Source organism: Oncorhynchus keta, chromosome 8 (genome assembly GCF_023373465.1).
Source record: "Oncorhynchus keta strain PuntledgeMale-10-30-2019 chromosome 8, Oket_V2, whole genome shotgun sequence".
Lineage (NCBI taxonomy): Eukaryota > Metazoa > Chordata > Actinopteri > Salmoniformes > Salmonidae > Oncorhynchus > Oncorhynchus keta.
The window spans coordinates 47,344,354-47,361,469 of NC_068428.1; the positions used below are offsets into that span (position 1 = coordinate 47,344,354).

Genomic DNA, 17,116 nt, shown 5'->3' on the forward strand with positions numbered 1-17,116 from the left:
GAACGTCGTCCTATCTCCTCTGACCAGAACGTCGTCCTATCTCCTCCGACCAGAACGTCGTCCTATCTCCTCCGACCAGAATGTCGGCCGCCATTTTCTCTTCATGTCCTGGCATTTCTACATGTTGAAAAGCCGCCATTCATCGACACCCAGCAGAGTGATCACTAACACGCCTCGACCAACCGCTGCCTTGAGCCAAACATCTTTGTGGTGTCTGAGATATAACTGACCGAATGTTGGTAACACTGTAGAGCATCTACTACAGATGGACATCTACAGATGGACTACCTACAGATGGACGATCTACAGATGGACTCCCTACAGATGGACTATCTACAGATGGACTACCTACAGATGGACTACCTACTACCTACAGATGGATTACCTACAGATGGACTACCTACAGATGGACTATCTACTACCTACAAATGGACTACCTACAGATGGACTATCTACAGATGGACTACCTACTACCTACAGATGGACTACCTACAGATGGACTATCTAGAGATGGACTACCTACAGATGGACTACCTACTACCTACAGATGGACTACCTTCTACCTACAGATGGACTACCTACTATCTACAGATGGACTACCTACTATCTACAGATGGACTACCTACAGATGGACTACCTACTATCTGCAGATGGACTACCTACAGATGGACTACCTACTACCTACAGATGGACTACCTTCTACCTACAGATGGACTACCTACTATCTACAGATGGACTACCTACTATCTACAGATGGACTACCTACAGATGGACTACCTACTATCTGCAGATGGACTACCTACAGATGGACTACCTACTATCTACAGATGGACTACCTACAGATGGACTACCTACTACCTACAGATGGACTACCTACAGATGGACTACCTACTATCTACAGATGGACTACCTACAGATGGACTACCTACATATGGACTGACTACCTACTATCTACAGATGGACTACATACAGATGGACTACCTACTATCTACAGATGGACTACCTACAGATGGACTACCTACTACCTACAGATGGACTACCTACAGATGGAATACCTACTATCTACAGATGGACTACCTACAGATGGACTACCTACTATCTACAGATGGACTACCTACAGATGGATTACCTACTACCTACAGATGGACTACCTACAGATGGAATACCTACTATCTACAGATGGACTACCTACAGATGGACTACCTACTATCTACAGATGGACTACCTACAGATGGATTACCTACTACCTACAGATGGACTACCTACAGATGGACTATCTACAGATGGACTACCTACTACCTACAGATGGAGTACCTTCTACCTACAAATGGACTACCTACTATCTACAGATGGACTACCTACTATCTACAGATGGACTACCTACAGATGGACTACCTACTACCTACAGATGGACTACCTACAGATGGACTACCTACTATCTACAGATGGACTACCTACAGATGGACTACCTACAGATGGACTACCTACAGATGGACTACCTACAGATGGACTACCTACTATCTACAGATGGACTACATACAGATGGACTACCTACTATCTACAGATGGACTACCTACAGATGGACTACCTACTACCTACAGATGGACTACCTACTATCTACAGATGGACTACCTAGAGATGGACTTCCTACTACCTACAGATGGATTAGCTACTACCTACAGATGGACTACCTACTACCTACAGATGGACTACCTACTATCTACAGATGGACTACCTACAGATGGATTACCTACTACCTACAGATGGACTACCTACAGATGGACTACCTACTATCTACAGATGGACTACCTACAGATGGACTACCTACAGATGGACTATCTACAGATGGACTAGCTACATATGGACTATCTACAGATGGACTACCTACTATCTACAGATGGACTACCTACTATCTACAGATGGACTGGCTCCAGATGGACTAGCTCCAGATGGACTACCTACTATTACCAGATGGACTACCTACTATCTACAGATGGACTAGCTACAGATGGACTACCTACAGATGGACTACCTACTATCTACAGATGGACTACCTACAGATGGACTACCTACAGACCTACAGATGGACTACCTACTCTCTACAGATGGACTACCTACAGATGGACTACCTACGATCCACAGATGGACTACATACAGATGGACTACCTACAGATGGACTACCTACAGATGGACTACATACTATCCACAGATGGACTATCTACAGATGGACTAGCTCCAGATGGACTCTCTACAGATGGACTACCTACTCTCTACAGATGGACTATCTACAGATGGACTACCTACAGATGGACTACCTACTCTCTACAGATGGACTACCTACAGATGGACTACCTACGATCCCCAGATGGACTACATACAGATGGACTACTTACAGATGGACTACATACTATCCACAGATGGACTATCTACAGATGGACTAGCTCCAGATGGACTCTCTACAGATGGACTACCTACTCTCTACAGATGGACTACCTACAGTGTATATTTGGCATTGTGTTTTAGGTTATTATCCTGCTGTAAGGTGAATGCATCTGTGTCTGGTGGAAAGCAAACTGAACCAGGTTTTCCTCTAGGATTTTGACTGCTTAGCTCCATTCTGGTTATTTTTGACCTCAAAAACTCTCCAGTCCTTAACGATTACAAGCATACCCATAACATGATGTAGCCACAACTATGCTTGAAAACATAGAGAGTGGTACTCAGTAATGTATTGGGTTGGATTTGCCCCCAGAATAACACTTTGTATTCAGGACAAAAAGTGAATTGCTTGGCAACATTTTTTGCAGTATTACTTTAGTGCCTTGTTGCAAACAGGATGAGTGATTTGGAATAGAGTGGGAGGCTCCGGTGCACAGAACAGCACAAACTGGCTCTAACCAGAATAGAAAGAGGAGTGGGAGGCTCCGGTGCACAACTGAGCAAGAGGACAAGTACATTAGAGTGTCTAGTTTGAGAAACAGACGCCTCACAAGTTCTCAACTGGCAGCTTCATTAAATAGTTCACGCAAAACACCAGTCTCAACGTCAACAGTGAAGAGGCGACTCTGGGATGCTGGCCTTCTAGGCAGAGTTCCTCTGTACAGTTTCAACGTCAACAGTAAAGAGGCGACTCCGGGATGTTGAACTTCTAGGCAGAGTTCCTCTGTCCAGTGTCTGTGTTCTTTTGCCCATCTTAATCTTATCTATTTATTAGCCAGTCTGAGATATGGCCAGCATCCCGGAGTCGCGGAGTAACTGTTGACTTTGAGACGGGTGTTATGCATGGTGGTGGTATCATGCTGTGGGGATGTTTTTCAGCGGCAGAGAATGGGAGACTAGTCCTATCTCCTCTGACCAGAACGTCGTCCTATCTCCTCTGACCAGAACGTCATCCTATCTCCTCCGACCAGAACGTCATCCTATCTCCTCCGACCAGAGGCAGAGAATGGGAGACTAGTCAGGATCGAGGAAAAGATGAACAGATTAAAGTACAGAGATCCTTGGTGAAAACCTGCTCCAGAGCGATCAGGACCTCTGACTGGGAGCGAAGGTTCACCTTCCAGCAGGACAACGACACTAAGCACACAGCCAAGACAAGGCAGGAGTGGCTTCGGGAGAAGTCTCTGAATGTCCTTTAGTGGCCCAGCCGGAGCCCGGACTTGAACCCGATCTAACATCTCTGGAGAGACCTGAAAATATCTGTGCAGCGACGCTCCCCATCCAACCTGACAGAGCTTGAGAGGATCTGCAGAGAGGAATGGGAGAAACTCCCCAAATACAGGTGTGCCAAGCTTGTCGTGTCATACCCAAGAAGATTCAAGGCTGTAATCGCTGCCAAAGATGCTTCAACGATTCATTTGTTATCTCAGCCGCAGAGTTTGATTGATTGATCGATCACTATGACTTTGAGTAACCCCACAGGAAGCGATGTCTCCATTTAGGGTCAAAGGTCTTTGACTCTGCTTAGGATGGATAGAGAGTGGCACACTGACTGACCCCCACCACGACCTTTCACCTCCCAGGGGTTAGGTAGGTGTTAATTGGGATCAGGGGGTGAACCCGAGACTTGTTCCCTCCCGTCTGTATTAGGGACATGTACACAACCGTTCAAAAGTCTGGGGTCACTTGGAAATTATCTTTGTTTTTGAAAGAAAAGCAACTTTTTCTGGCCATTAAAACAACATCAAATTGATCATAAATACAGTGTAGACATTGTTAATGTTGTAAATGACTATTGTAGCTGGAAACGGCAGATTTGTTATGGAATATCTACATAGATGTACAGAGGCCCATTATCATCAACCATCACTCCTGTGTTCCAATGGCACGTTGTGTTAGCTATTCCAAATGTATAATCTTAAAAGGCCAATTGATCATTAGAAAACCCTTTAGCAATTATGTTAGCACAGCTGAAAAGTCCCAGGTGTCCTCCAGGCGAGATGCTTGGCATTTAGGCCAAAGAGTTCAATCTTGGTTTCATCAGACCAGAGAATCTGGTTTCCAAGCAGGCTGTCATGTGTCTTTTACTGAGGAGTGGCTTCCGTCTGGCCATTCTACCATAAAGGCCTGATTGGTGGAGTGCTGCAGAGATGGTTGTCCTCCTGGAAGGTTCCCCCATCTCCACAGAGGAACTCTGGAGCTCTGGACCATCAGGTTCTTGGTCACCTCCCTGACCAAGGCCCTTCTCCCCCGATTACTCAGTTTGGTCGGGCAGCCAGCTCTAGGAAGAGGCTTGGTGGTCACAAACTTATTCCATTTAAGAATGATGGAGGCCACTGTGTTCTTGGGGACCTTCAATGTTGCAGAAATGTTTTGGTACCCTTCCCCAGATCTGTGCCTCGACACAATCCTGTCTCGGAGTTCTACGGACAATTCCTTCAACCTCATGGCTTGGTTTTTGACCTGACATGAACTGTCAACTGTGGGACCTTAAATAGTGTTGTCTGTTCACACTGCTATGCTTTATCTTGGCCAGAGGTCGCAGTTGCAAATGAGAACTTGTTCTCAAATAGCCTACCTGGTTAAATAAAGGTGAAATAAAAAAAATTAAAAAATAGACAGGTATGAGCCTTTCCAAATCATGACCAATCAATTGAATTGACCACAGGTAGACTCCAAGTTGTAGAAACATCTCAAGGATGATCAATGGAAACAGGATTCACCTGAGATCAATATACAGTCTCATAGCAAAGGGGACTTACTACTTATGTAAATAAGGTATTTCTGTTTTTATTTTGAATACATTTGCAAAAAAAAATCTAAAAACCTGTTTTCACTGTTGTCATTATTATTGTGTGTAGATTGATGGGGAAAACAATGTATTTAATCCATTTTATAATAAGGCTGTAATGTGACAACATGTGGGAAAAGGAAAGGGGTCTGAATACTTTCCGAACGCCCTGTTTCTAGTAACTCACATTCTGGGCACACTATGGGTCCCGATCCATGGTTTAAGATACACACTATGTTTCTTTTGTTTGTGTGTGTGTGTGTGTGTGTGTGTGTGTGTGTGTGTGTGTGTGTGTGTGTGTGTGTGTGTGTGTGTGTGTGTGTGTGTGTGTGTGTGTGTGTGTGTGTGTGTGTGTGTGTGTGTGTGTGTGTTCAAACTTGTTGCAGGTGTGTGTGTGTGTGTGTGTGAGGGTGTGCTAATTTGTTAATTCCAGCCAACTAGACTAAATGTTCTGATAAATCAGCCAACTAGACTAAATGTCCTAATAAATCAGCCAACTAGACTAAATGTTCTGATAAATCAGCCAACCAGACTAAATGTCCTAATAAATCAGCCAACTAGACTAAATGTCCTAATAAATCAGCCAACTAGACTAAATGTTCTGATAAATCAGCCAACTAGACTAAATGTCCTAATAAATCAGCCAACTAGACTAAATGTTCTGATAAATCAGCCAACTAGACTAAATGTCCTAATAAATCAGCCAACTAGACTAAATGTTCTGATAAATCAGCCAACCAGACTAAATGTTCTGATAAATCAGCCAACTAGACTAAATGTTCTGATAAATCAGCCAACTAGACTAAATGTTCTGATAAATCAGCCAACTAGACTAAATGTCCTAATAAATCAGCCAACTAGACTAAATGTTCTGATAAATCAGCCAACTAGACTAAATGTCCTGATAAATCAGCCAACTAGACTAAATGTTCTGATAAATCAGCCAACTAGACTAAATGTTCTGATAAATCAGCCAACTAGACTAAATGTTCTGATAAATCAGCCAACTAGACTAAATGTCCTGATAAATCAGCCAACTAGACTAAATGTCCTGATAAATCACCCAACTAGACTAAATGTTCTGATAAATCAGCCAACTAGACTAAATGTTCTGATAAATCAGTCAACTAGACTAAATGTCCTGATAAATCAGCCAACTAGACTAAATGTCCTGATAAATCAGTCAACTAGACTAAATGTCCTGATAAATCAGTCAACTAGACTAAATGTTCTGATAAATCAGCCAACTAGACTAAATGTCCTGATAAATCAGCCAACTAGGCTAAATGTTCTGATAAATCACCCAACTAGACTAAATGTTCTGATAAATCACCCAACTAGACTAAATGTTCTGATAAATCAGCCAACTAGACTAAATGTCCTGATAAATCAGCCAACTAGACTAAATGTCCTGATAAATCAGTCAACTAGACTAAATGTCCTGATAAATCAGTCAACTAGACTAAATGTTCTGATAAATCAGCCAACTAGACTAAATGTTCTGATAAATCAGCCAACTAGGCTAAATGTCCTGATAAATCAGCCAACTAGGCTAGATGATCATTAGCATCACTCACCTCAACTCAGCTAACATTTCCCAGCCTAACCAATATCCAAACAGGTGAAAAGAAAAGTCTGACATTGATTTATCAAGACGAGTCCCAAACGCTTGTCTCAGAGCAGCACGAAAAGTTGACCACACTACGAAACGTTGACCACACTACGAAACGTTGACCACACTACGAAACGTTGACCACACTACGAAACGTTGACCACACTATTGGCTTTACGAAACATTGACCACACTACAAAACATTGACCACACTACAAAACGTTGACCACAGTACAAAACATTGACCACACTATTGGCTATACGAAACGTTGACCACACTACAAAACATTGACCACACTACAAAACGTTGACCACAGTACAAAACATTGACCACACTATTGGCTATAATCGTTGACCACACTACAAAACATTGACCACACTACAAAACGTTGACCACAGTACAAAACATTGACCACACTATTGGCTATACGAAACGTTGACCACACTATTGGCTATACGAAACGTTGACCACACTATTGGCTTTACGAAACATTGACCACACTACAAAACATTGACCACACTACAAAACGTTGACCACAGTACAAAACATTGACCACACTATTGGCTATAAATCAAACGTTGACCACACTATTGGCTATACGAAACGTTGACCACACTATTGGCTATAAGAAACGTTGACCACACTACGAAACGTTGACCACACTACGAAACGTTGACCACACTATTGGCTATACGAAACATTGACCACACTATTGGCTATACGAAACGTTGACCACACTACGAAAGTTTAACCACACTATGAAACATTAACCACACTACGAAACATTGACCACACTAAAAACATTAACCACACTACGAAACGTTGACCACATTACGAAACGTTGACCACACTATTGGCTATACGAAATGTTGACCACACTATTGGCTATATGAAAAGTTGACCACACTACGAAACATTGACCACACTACGAAACGTTGACCACACTACGAAACGTTGACCACACTAATGAAACGTTGACCACACTATGAGACGTTGACCACAGTATTGGCTATATGAAACGTTGACCACAGTATTGGCTATACGAATCGTTGACCACACTACGAAACATTGACCACACTACGAAACGTTGACCACAGTATTGGCTATACGAAAAGTTGACCACACTACTGAAAATCGTTGACCACACAACGAAACATTGACCACACTACGAAACATTGACCACACTACGAAACGTTGACCACACTACGAAACGTTGACCACACTATTGGCTATACGAAACGTTGACCACACTATTGGCTATACGAAAAGTTGACTACACTAAGAAACGTTGACCACACTACTGAAACGTTGACCACACTACGAAACGTTGACCACACTATTGGCTATAAATCAGAAACGTTGACCACACTATTGGCTATACGAAACGTTGACCACACTACGAAACGTTGACCACACTACGAAACATTGACCACACTACTAAACGTTGACCACACTACAAAACATTGACCACACTACAAAACGTTGACCACAGTACAAAACATTGACCACACTATTGGCTATACGAAACGTTGACCACACTACAAAACATTGACCACACTACAAAACGTTGACCACAGTACAAAACATTGACCACACTATTGGCTATACGAAAATCGTTGACCACACTACAAAACATTGACCACACTACAAAACGTTGACCACAGTACAAAACATTGACCACACTATTGGCTATACGAAACGTTGACCACACTATTGGCTATACGAAACGTTGACCACACTATTGGCTTTACGAAACATTGACCACACTACAAAACATTGACCACACTACAAAACGTTGACCACAGTACAAAACATTGACCACACTATTGGCTATACGAAACGTTGACCACACTATTGGCTATACGAAACGTTGACCACACTATTAGCTATAAGAAACGTTGACCACACTACGAAACGTTGACCACACTACGAAACGTTGACCACACTATTGGCTATACGAAACATTGACCACACTATTGGCTATACGAAACGTTGACCACACTACGAAAGTTTAACCACACTATGAAACATTAACCACACTACGAAACATTGACCACACTACGAAACATTAACCACACTACGAAACGTTGACCACATTACGAAACGTTGACCACACTATTGGCTATACGAAATGTTGACCACACTATTGGCTATATGAAAAGTTGACCACACTACGAAACATTGACCACACTACGAAACGTTGACCACACTACGAAACGTTGACCACACTACGAAACGTTGACCACACTATGAGACGTTGACCACAGTATTGGCTATATGAAACGTTGACCACAGTATTGGCTATACGAATCGTTGACCACACTACGAAACATTGACCACACTACGAAACGTTGACCACAGTATTGGCTATACGAAAAGTTGACCACACTACGAAACGTTGACCACACTACAAAACATTGACCACACTACGAAACATTGACCACACTACGAAACGTTGACCACACTACGAAACGTTGACCACACTATTGGCTATACGAAACGTTGACCACACTATTGGCTATACGAAAAGTTGACTACACTAAAAACGTTGACCACACTACGAAACGTTGACCACACTACAAAACGTTGACCACACTATTGGCTATACGAAACATTGACCACACTATTGGCTATACGAAACGTTGACCACACTATTGGCTATACGAAACGTTGACCACACTATTAGCTATAAGAAACGTTGACCACACTACGAAACGTTGACCACACTACGAAACGTTGACCACACTATTGGCTATACGAAACATTGACCACACTATTGGCTATACGAAACGTTGACCACACTACGAAAGTTTAACCACACTATGAAACATTAACCACACTACGAAACATTGACCACACTACGAAACATTAACCACACTACGAAACGTTGACCACATTACGAAACGTTGACCACACTATTGGCTATACGAAATGTTGACCACACTATTGGCTATATGAAAAGTTGACCACACTACGAAACATTGACCACACTACGAAACGTTGACCACACTACGAAACGTTGACCACACTACGAAACGTTGACCACACTATGAGACGTTGACCACAGTATTGGCTATATGAAACGTTGACCACAGTATTGGCTATACGAATCGTTGACCACACTACGAAACATTGACCACACTACGAAACGTTGACCACAGTATTGGCTATACGAAAAGTTGACCAGACTACGAAACGTTGACCACACTACGAAACATTGACCACACTACGAAACATTGACCACACTACGAAACGTTGACCACACTACGAAACGTTGACCACACTATTGGCTATACGAAACGTTGACCACACTATTGGCTATACGAAAAGTTGACTACACTAAGAAACGTTGACCACACTACGAAACGTTGACCACACTACGAAACGTTGACCACACTATTGGCTATACGAAACGTTGACCACACTATTGGCTATACGAAACGTTGACCACACTACGAAACGTTGACCACACTACGAAACATTGACCACACTACGAAACGTTGACCACACTATTGGCTATACGAAACGTTGACCACACTACGAAATGTTGACCACACTACGAAACATTGACCACACTACGAAACGTTGACCACACTATTGGCTATACGAAACGTTGACCACACTATTGGCTATACGAAACGTTGACCACACTTGGCTATTGCTTTAAATGTATTATACGGATTGGATGACTTTGGGGAGATTTTAGTAAGCAACAATTTGATACACACCTTTCTATTGATTTAGCCTACTTCATGCCATTAATTTGGTCATTTAGTGAGATTTGTCCCCACAGTAATTATTTTATGAATCCATCCAGTAGTGGGTAAGAAAACAGTGCTTGCTTAGTGGTGGGCTATGAGAAGAGATGGGTGAAGTGACATGAGGATGGTTAACGGGCACTGCCTGGCAAAGTGGCCATCGAAGTCAGAAACGACGCCGAACTGCAGTCAGGTTTAAGACCCTGGTGAGGAAGACGAGCACGCAAGATGAGCTTCCCTCAGACGGTTTCTGACAACTTGTGCAGACATTTTTTGGTTGCGCAAACCCACAGATTCATCAACTGTCTGGTCTGAGACAATCCCGCAGGTGAAGAAGCCTGAGGTGGAGGTCCTGGACGTACTACCGAATTCTCTAAAACAATATTGGAGGCGGCTTCTGGTAGAGAAGTTAACATTAAATTCTCTGGCAACAACCCTGGTGGACATTCCTGCAGTCAGCATGCCAATTGCACGCTCCCTCAAAACTTGAGACATCTGTGGCATTGTGTTGTGCGACAAAACTGCACATTTTACAGTGTCCTTTTATTGTCCCCAGCACAAGGTGCACCTGTGTAATGATCAAGTTGTTTAATCAGTTTATTGATATGCCACATCTGTCAGGTGGATGGATTATCTTGGCAGAATGAGAAATGCTCACGAACAGGGATGTAAACAAATGTGAGCTAAGAATTTGAGAGAAATACACTTTTTGTGAGTATGAAACATTCTTGCTATCTTTTTATTTCAGCTCATGAAACATGAGACCAACACTTTATATGTTACGTTTAAGTTTCTGTTCATTATAAATGTAACAGTTAAATCATTACACCCCCCCCCCACCACCACCACCACTAAGGAGCAGGTTAACTAACACTCCTCAGTCTGTCTCCACCACCCCTGTGTCAGTCAGTTAACAACCAGACTGCGGGTCATCCTCTTAGGTTGCAGAGCTGCCTGAAGGACCCGGCTGTCATCTGAGATGTCTAAATAGCTGACCTGTGACCTGGTTGGCCAGGCGACGGCGGCAGCTCTGAGTCGAGGAGAGAGAGAGAGAGAGACAGAGAGAGACAGAGAGAGAGAATGCGAGAGAAAGAGAGACACAGAGAGAGAGAGAGAGAGAGAGAGAGAGAGAGAGAGACAGAGAGACAGAGAGACAGAGAGACCGAGAGAGACCGACAGAGAGAGAGAGAGAGACAGCGAGAGAGAGAGAGACAGCGAGAGAGAGAGAGAGAGAGAGAGAGAGAGAGAGAGAGAGAGAGAGACAGAGATAGAGAGAGAGAGAGAGAGAGAGAGACAGAGATAGAGAGAGAGAGAGAGACAGAGATAGAGAGAGAGACAGAGATAGAGAGAGAGAGAGAGAGAGAGAGACAGAGATAGAGAGAGAGATAGAGAGAGAGAGACTCGCCTCGTCTCCTGAGAACTACAGGGGTGCATGCAGGTGCTGTTTTGTGATGAATTATAATTATGTATTTATGTAAAGTAGCAGCTCCTATTCCTTTTATTGTGCACTCCTTTTGACAATTTACATTTTAGTCACTTAGCAGGAATCAAACCCACAAACCTAGTGTTCTACCGGTCCAGCATGGGAATCAAACCCACAACCCTAGTTTTGTACCGGTCCAGCATGGGAATCAAACCCACAACCCTAGTGTTGTATCGGTCCAGCATGGGAATCAAACCCACAACTCTAGTGTTCTACCGGTCCAGCATGGGAATCAAACCCACAACCCTAGTGTTGTACCGGTCCAGCATGGGAATCAAACCCACAACCCTAGTGTTGTATCGGTCCAGCATGGGAATCAAACCCACAACCCTAGTGTTGTATCGGTCCAGCATGGGAATCAAACCCACAACCCTAGTGTTGTACCGGTCCCGCATGGGAATCAAACCCACAACCCTAGTGTTGTATCGGTCCCGCATGGGAATCAAACCCACAACCCTAGGGTTGTACCAGTCCAGCATGGGAATCAAACCCACAACCCTAGTGTTGTATCGGTCCAGCATGGGAATCAAACCCACAACCCTAGTGTTGTACCGGTCCAGCATGGGAATCAATCCCACAACCCTAGGGTTGTACCGGTCCAGCATGGGAATCAAACCCACAACCCTAGTGTTGTATCGGTCCCGCATGGGAATCAAACCCACAACCCTAGTGTTGTATCGGTCCCGCATGGGAATCAAACCCACAACCCTAGTGTTGTATCGGTCCAGCATGGGAATCAAACCCACAACCCTAGTGTTGTATCAGTCCCGCATGGGAATCAAACCCACAACCCTAGTGTTGTATCGGTCCAGCATGGGAATCAAACCCACAACCCTAGGGTTGTACCAGTCCAGCATGGGAGTCAAACCCACAACCCTAGTGTTGTACCGGTCCAGCATGGTGTTGCAAATGTCATTCTCTACTAACTGAGTAACACGATAACAGAACCCCAGGGGCAAAATAGTCATTTGGGATGCAATTTTAGTATCGGATTAACTAAGCTTGGTTATATTAAGAAAACGTGTTAATTGTGGTTAAAGAGGTTTAGATGTAAACGTCTGTTTGTAATAATTGTGTATTTCCTTTTTTTATTTTCACACCAAAAAATAAAAATAAAAATATAGATTTGTATTTGTTCCTTACATTGAAGTAGGCTGTATATGGGCTAATACAACTCATAGAATAAAGTCTGAGGGTGGTGTTCACCTTCCTGAGTCTGAGGGTGGTTTTCACCTTCCTGAGTCTGAGGGTGGTTTTAACCTTCCTGAGTCTGAGGGTGGTTTTAACCTTCCTGAGTCTGAGGGTGGTCTTAACCTTCCTGAGTCTGAGGGTGGTTTTAACCTTCCTGAGTCTGAGGGTGGTTTTAACCTTCCTGAGTCTGAGGGTGGTCTTAACCTTCCTGAGTCTGAGGGTGGTTTTAACCTTCCTGAGTCTGAGGGTGGTTTTAACCTTCATGAGTCTGAGGGTGGTTTTAACCTTCCTGAGTCTGAGGGTGGTCTTAACCTTCCTGAGTCTGAGGGTGGTTTTAACCTTCCTGAGTCTGAGGGTGGTTTTCACCTTCCTGAGTCTGAGGGTGGTTTTAACCTTCCTGAGTCTGAGGGTGGTTTTAACCTTCCTGAGTCTGAGGGTGGTTTTAACCTTCCTGAGTCTGAGGGTGGTTTTAACCTTCCTGAGTCTGAGGGTGGTTTTAACCTTCCTGAGTCTGAGGGTGGTTTTAACCTTCCTGAGTCTGAGGGTGGTTTTAACCTTCCTGAGTCTGAGGGTGGTTTTAACCTTCCTGAGTCTGAGGGTGGTTTTAACCTTCCTGAGTCTGAGGGTGGTTTTCACCTTCCTGAGTCTGAGGGTGGTTTTAACCTTCCTGAGTCTGAGGGTGGTTTTACCCTTCCTTAGTCTGAGGGTGGTTTTAACCTTCCTGAGTCTGAGGGTGGTCTTAACCTTCCTGAGTCTGAGGGTGGTTTTAACCTTCCTGAGTCTGAGGGTGGTTTTCACCTTCCTGAGTCTGAGGGTGGTTTTAACCTTCCTGAGTCTGAGGGTGGTTTTAACCTTCCTGAGTCTGAGGGTGGTTTTAACCTTCCTGAGTCTGAGGGTGGTTTTAACCTTCCTGAGTCTGAGGGTGGTTTTAACCTTCCTGAGTCTGAGGGTGGTTTTAACCTTCCCGAGTTAGAAATGTATCAACACATAAGGACTTTTACTTGCGACATGTAGTTAAATACACTGAAGAGGAACAATGTATCCATTTTGAATATACGCTCACCCACAGAATCGTTTCACGTGTCTATTTCCAAAGGATAAAGCTACTTACATTAGCAATTTCATAGTTATTAAGAACTCTACAACAATATGGACGAAAATGAAACAGATTTTTTACAAGAACCAAGAGCACTCCCTAGAAACACAACCATATGGAACAATCCTTGGATAGCTTTTCCGAATCCATCGATAAATTGACCCACATGGAAAACTAGAGGCACAGAAACCGTAAATGACTTGGTAACAGGAAACATGCTTATTTCCACTGTCAGTTTAAAAAAAAAAAAAAAAAAAAAAAAAATAAAATAAAAAAAACATTTTGGACTGACCAAATGAAGATATTATCAAATTACATGCAACTTAAAAGATTCATATCACGGAATTCCGATTTGAAATCTTTAGGACATCAGAGCAACCTTGAGGTGAATCTTATTTGAGTCAGAAGATACTGTTCATATTATAGGTAAAATAGACAACAGCTTGTAGAGGGCCTGTCCAACTGACAGTGTTTTGGAACCAAGGTGGGGGGGGCATTTTTTATTTTATTTTTTTATTTTACCTTTATTTAACCAGGCAAGTCAGTTAAGAACATATTCTTATTTTCAATGACAGCCTGGGAACAGTGGGTTAACTGCCTGTTCAGGGGCAGAACGACAGATTTGTACCTTGTCAGCTCGGGGTTTGAACTCGCAACCTTCCGGTTACTAGTCCAACGCTCTAACCACGAGGCTACGCTGGAGCACAACTAAGGAAATTACAGTTAATTTATTATACAAGAGATGAAATTCACAAAACGCTACAGCACAAGTGTCTCAAGTGTAAAACTAATAATGACTCAACAATCCATGTTTTTTTGGGAATGTTGTAAATTACCGAAGTTGTGGGCCGGAGCTAGAAAGTTGGCTGTCAGAAGAATTTAAATGTAAACGTAATTTTAATCCGTCTGTCTGCATATTTCAGGCTGTCGGCGAATCAGGATAGCTAACCATGATATCTAGGCACGATAGAAATATTAACAGAAGTTATTTATTTTTCTATGTGGACTGGAAAAAAAAACCTAGAACAGTAGAAAGCAATGTGACAGGGGGAGACGAGAAGAATGGTCCTGGTCTTCTGGTAACAACCCAACCCATCTGCAACACGACATCTGACACCACACACACACACCATACACACGCACGTACGCACGCACGCACGCACGCACACACACACACACACACACACACACACACACACACACACACACACACACACACACACACACAATACATTGTTCTACGTATCAAAAGCCTAAAGCACATTTATTCCAAAACATTTGGTTAATTTTCTGAATAAAAATGAACACAACTGGAAAATAGTCAACATGGTGATAGGTTTATAATGTTGTCTTGTTATCAAATCAGTCCTTTACTATACTATCAACATTATAGGAGTGGGTCTGTCCTGACCCCTAGTTACTCCACCCCAGGACAGACCCCTAGTTACTCCACCCCAGGACAGACCCTAGTTACTCCACCCCAGGACAGACCCCTAGTTACTCCACCCCAGGACAGACCCCTAGTTACTCCACCCCAGGACAGACCCCTAATTACTCCACCCCAGGACAGACCTCTAGTTACTCCACCACAGGACAGACCCCTAGTTACTCCACCCCAGGACAGACCCCTAGTTACTCCACCCCAGGACAGACCAGACCTCTAGTTACTCCACCCCAGGACAGACCTCTAGTTACTCCAACCCCAGGACAGACCCCTAGTTACTCCACCCCAGGACAGACCCCTAGTTACTCCACCCCAGGACAGACCCTAGTTACTCCACCCAGGACAGACCCCTAGTTACTCCACCCCAGGACAGACCCCTAGTTACTCCACCCCAGGACAGACCTCTAGTTACTCCAACCCAGGACAGACCCTCTAGTTACTCCACCCCAGGACAGACCCCTAGTTACTCCACCCCAGGACAGACCTCTAGTTACTCCACCCCAGGACAGACCTCTAGACAGACCCCCTAGTTACTCCACCCCAGGACAGACCCCTAGTTACTCCACCCCAGGACAGACCCTAGTTACTCCAACCCAGGACAGACCTCTAGCTACTCCAACCCAGGACAGACCCCTAGTTACTCCACCCCAGGACAGACCCCTAGTTACTCCACCCCAGGACAGACCTCAAGTTACTCCACCCCAGGACAGACCTCTAGTTACTCCACCCCAGGACAGACCTCTAGCTACTCCACCCCAGGACAGACCCCTAGCTCCTCCACCCTAGTTACTCCACCCCAGGACAGACCCCTAGTTACTCCACCCCAGGACAGACCCCTAGTTACTCCACCCCAGGACAGACCCCTAGTTACTCCACCCCAGGACAGACCTCTAGTTACTCCACCCCAGGACAGACCCCTAGCTCCTCCACCCTAGTTACTCCACCCCAGGACAGACCCCTAGTTACTCCACCACAGGACAGACCCCTAGTTACTCCACCCCAGGACAGACCTCTAGCTACTCCACCCCAGGACAGACCCCTAGTTACTCCACCCCAGGACAGACCTCTAGCTACTCCACCACAGGACAGACCCCTAGCTCCTCCACCCTAGTTACTCCACCCCAGGACAGACCTCTAGCTACTCCACCACAGGACAGACCCCTAGCTCCTCCCCACCCCCTAGTTACTCCACCCCAGGACAGACCTCTAGTTACTCCACCCCAGGACAGACCTCTAGTTACCCTCCCACCCCAGGACAGACCTCTAGTTACTCCACCCCAGGACAGACCTCTAGTTACTCC

At 44.2% G+C, this 17,116-nt stretch overlaps 1 protein-coding gene across 1 annotated transcript in view; it reads right to left on the reverse strand.

The window, feature by feature from the left end:
- eya4 (EYA transcriptional coactivator and phosphatase 4) overlaps positions 1-17,116 on the reverse strand; it is a 182,591-nt gene that overhangs the window by 94,335 nt on the left and 71,140 nt on the right.